The sequence below is a fragment of the Tachyglossus aculeatus genome, chromosome 1 (assembly GCF_015852505.1).
Source record: "Tachyglossus aculeatus isolate mTacAcu1 chromosome 1, mTacAcu1.pri, whole genome shotgun sequence".
Classification (NCBI taxonomy): domain Eukaryota; kingdom Metazoa; phylum Chordata; class Mammalia; order Monotremata; family Tachyglossidae; genus Tachyglossus; species Tachyglossus aculeatus.
The window spans coordinates 144,879,595-144,883,681 of record NC_052066.1 but is presented as its reverse complement, the minus strand read 5'-3'; the positions used below and the strand labels follow the sequence as shown (position 1 = coordinate 144,883,681).

The window sequence follows — 4,087 nt, the reverse complement described above, 5'->3', positions numbered from 1 at the left end:
CCTCCTGGAGGAGGTGAGCTCTCAGTAGGGCCTTGAAGGGAGGAAGAGAGCTAGTTCGGTGGATGTGCGGAGGGAGGCCATTCCAGGCCAAGAGGAGGACGTGGGCCGGGGGTCGATGGCGGGAAAGGCGAGAACGAGGCACGGTGAGGAGGTTAATGGCAGAGGAGTGGAGGGTGTGGGCTGGGCTATAGAAGGCAAGAAGGGAGGTGAGGTAGGAGGGGGCGAGGTGGTGGACAGCCTTGAAGCCGAGAGTGAGGAGTTGTCTCATGTGGGGCTCACAGTTTTAATCCCCATTTTACAGATGAGGTAACTGAGGCACAGAGAAGTCAAGTGACTTGCCCAAAGTCACATAGCTGATTGGTGGCGGAGTAGGGATTAGAAACCATGACCTCTGACTCCCAAGCCCACGCTCTTTCCACTATGCCATGTTGCTTCTCTAATGGGTGCAGAGCACTGTACTAAGCACTTGGGAGAGTACAACTCACAAAAAACGAGACACAGTCCCTTCCCATAACAAGCTTAGAGTCCCTGATTAAGTACTCCCACCTTCCCAGTCATGCCAGAAGCAGTGTGGCTTAGTGGATAGAGCACAGGCCTGGTTCTAAGCCCAGCTCCTCCGCTTGTGTGCTGTGTGACCTTGGGCAAGTCACTTGACTTCTCTGTGCCTCAGTTACCTCATCTGTAAAATGGGGATTAAGAGGGGAGAGACAGGAGGCAGAGAGGTCAGCGGGGAAGCCGATGCAGTAGTCAAGGCACTGTACTAAGCGCCGGTAAAGCTGTGTGAGCCCCACGGACTGTGTCCAATCTGATTAGCTCATATCTTCCCCAGCACATAGTACAATGCCTGGAACATAGTAAATGCTTATCAAATACCATAAAAACATAATTCATTCATTCATTCATTCGTATTTATTGAGCGCTTACTGTGTGACCCATCATCTGATCTGCCTCAGCATTCTTATCTGTGCCCTGATTTTTCCAGTGCCTGGCCTTGATCATCATCATCAATCGTATTTATTGAGCGCTTACTATGTGCAGAGCACTGTACTAAGCGCTTTCCATCACTGTACTTGATGGAAAGAGCAAGCGTCTGGGAGTCAAGAGACTTGGGTTCTAGGCTCAATTCCACCACTTGCCCCTTGTGTGACCTTGAACACGTTACTTAACTTCTCTGTATGTCCATTTTATTACCTGCTAAATACCTGTTCTTCCTCCCAGTTAAATCTGTGAGGCCCATGTGAGATAAGGACATTGTCTGTTCAGCTTATAGTGCAGCTTTACCAGCGCTTAGTACAGTGCCTTGACTACTGCATCGGCTTCCCCGGTGACCTCTCTGCCCCCTGTCTCTCCCCTCTCCAGTCCACACTTCACTCTGCAGTTGGATCATTTTTCTAAAGAACTGCTCATCATCATCAATTGTATTTATTGAGCACTTACAGTGTGCAGAGCACTGTACTAAGCACTTGGGAAGTACAAGTTGGCAACATATAGAGACAGTCCCTACCCAACAGTGGGCTCACAGTCTAAAGAACTGTTCAGGCCATATCTCTCCACTCCCCGAAGACCTCCAATGGTTGATCATCTAAATGACCGGTATCACAACCCTCCCCTCTCAGGGTCGCACCTGGAGAGTTTCCAGTCCTCTACCAGTCTCAGCTACCAGAGGGAGAGTCAAGAAGAGGCCTGTCCATTCCATTCCTGGCTTGGCCAGTGGCTAGCGAGTGGAAGGCAATCTGCTTCAAGTCAAAATTCACCCACGCTGGGCAACAGCAGCATGGGAGAGAGTTGAGGGTGGAGACTCGCGTTTCCTGTGCAGAAGACGGCAATGGTAAACCAATTCTTGATTTTTACCAAGAAAACTCTACGGACACACTACCAGAATGATTGCAGATGGAGAGCGGGGTGTTCTGGAAGAGATGGGTCCGTGGCGTCACTATGGGTCGGAAATGACTTGGTGGCATAAGACAAGAGAGAAGAGACAATCACAACCCCGGAACAGAGCTTTGAAATCACCCCACCGTCCTCTCTTCTCCAGGCTAGACAATCCCGACCTCGACAAAAGGGAAGAATTCCATGAAAAGGGGACATAAAAACACAAAGCCCTGAGTGAAGACTCCCAAGTCAACCCCAAGACCCATCCAGACTAGACTCCTGTCTCCAACAGCATCACCAGGAAGCTTGGAGGGACCCTGTCCCAGCTGCCCGCCTGGACACCCACCATTATGGCCATTAATAATAATAGTAATAATGGTATTTGTCAAGTGCTTATTACGTGCCAACCACTTTACTAAGCCCTGAGGTAAATAAAACGTAATTAGGCCTAACACAGCCCCCATGGGGCTCACAGTCTAAGTAGGAGGGAAAAATAGGTATTGAATCCTTATTTTACAGATGAGAAAAATCAATCAATCAATAATAATAATAATAATGGCATTTATTAAGCGCTTACTATGTGCAAAGCACTGTTCTAAGCGCTGGGGAGGTTACAAGGTGATCAGGCTTTCCCACATGGGCTCACAGTCTTAATCCCCATTTTACAGATGAGGTAACTGAGGCACAGAGAAGTTAAGTGACTTGCCCAAAGTCACACAGCTGACAATTGGTGGAGCCTGGATGCGAACCCATGACCTCCGACTCCAAAGCCCGTGCTCTTGGTATTTGTGGAGCGCTTACTGTGTGCAGAGCACTATACAAAACTGAGGCCCAGGGAAGTTAAATGACTTCCCCAAGGTCACACAGGAGGCAAGTGGCGGAGGCAGGATTAGAACCCAGGCCCAGGATCTTTCTACTAGTCTACCCTGATGCTGGATTAACAAACATCACCAGTTCTCCCTTCTCCATCTCTAACTTTCTCTCCAGTGACCCAACATTGACGTTTATCCATAGATCTATCCAAAGATTTAATCCCCACTGTAACCTCCTGGGGTTTCTGGTTGCACAGCTACCTGTGGGAATGGCTTCTATATGTTCAGGAACTCAAGAAACTCCTGGGCAGGGAACACCTCTACCAACTCTGCTGTGCCCTCCCAAGCACTTAGTACAGTGCTCTGCACACAATAAGTGTGGAATAAATGCCATTGATTGATTGATTTCATTTAATTTCCTTGAAAATACTGGCAGTGGGGCGGCATGCCTAGTGGAGAGAACACGAGCCTGGGGGTCAGGCGCCCTCCATTTGAGTTCCAGACTTGAGTCGTGTCACTTCAGTTCTCCGGGCCTCAATTGCCTCATCTGTTAAACGGGGGTAATCGTTCCTGCCTCTTCCTATCTCACAGGAATGGTGGGAGGCGAAAATGAGATCACTGATGTGGAAGTGCTTCGGGCGAATAAAAGCCCTGGACAAATTCAAGGTTAAAGAAACATTCTTCCCACCAGAAGCCCAATGACAGGCTTTTGTGATAGCCTCGGGTTTGCTGAGTTCTTTCTAAATGATGAGAATCTAAATTACATGATGAGCAAAAGCTATTAGATACGAAAATCCCTGCTGGACCGCCTCTCTGGTATCAGCACAGTACATGACTAACGAGTGGGGTGGGTGATTGGAGGGTTCATAACGTATTATCATTATTATTATTGCTATGGTATTTGTTAAGTGCTTATTATCTTACTATGTTTCAAGCACTGTTCTAAGCACTGGGGTATATTTAGATTAATCAGGTTGGACATAATCCCTGTCCTAAAAGGGGCTCACAGTCTAAGCAGGAAGGAGGAGGATTTCATCCCCATTTTACAGTTGAGGAAACTGAGGCACAGAGAAGTCTTGCCCAAGTTCACACAGAAGGCAATTGGCAGAGCAGAGATTAGAACTCAGGTCCTCTGACTCCCCCACTAGGCCATGCTGCTTCTCAATAGGCAGAAAAGGAAAATCCAATACACTTGGTTTTTTTGCTGCTTTTTAGGTGGAGAACGTTGATTGAAGAGTTACAGTGATCTTGCTAAACTGGATGTTGGAGCTGTAATCTTTCTCAAACATCCTGTTGGATAGCTGGGTGGTGCCTGAAGGTTGCTTGGTACTTTGTAATATTCTTATGTTGACAGAATAATAGAATCCAAGGGGTGATATTCACCTAAAATTTCAGTCAGTCAC

At 47.6% G+C, this 4,087-nt stretch overlaps 1 non-coding gene across 1 annotated transcript; it reads left to right on the top strand.

Annotated features, from left to right (window-relative positions):
• Nucleotides 1-1,606: 1,606 nt before the first annotated feature.
• On the top strand, nucleotides 1,607-1,744 carry LOC119934234. The gene has a single exon (XR_005452885.1). It is a non-coding gene; the product is annotated as a small nucleolar RNA SNORA7 (small nucleolar RNA).
• The last annotated feature ends 2,343 nt before the right edge of the window (nucleotides 1,745-4,087 follow it).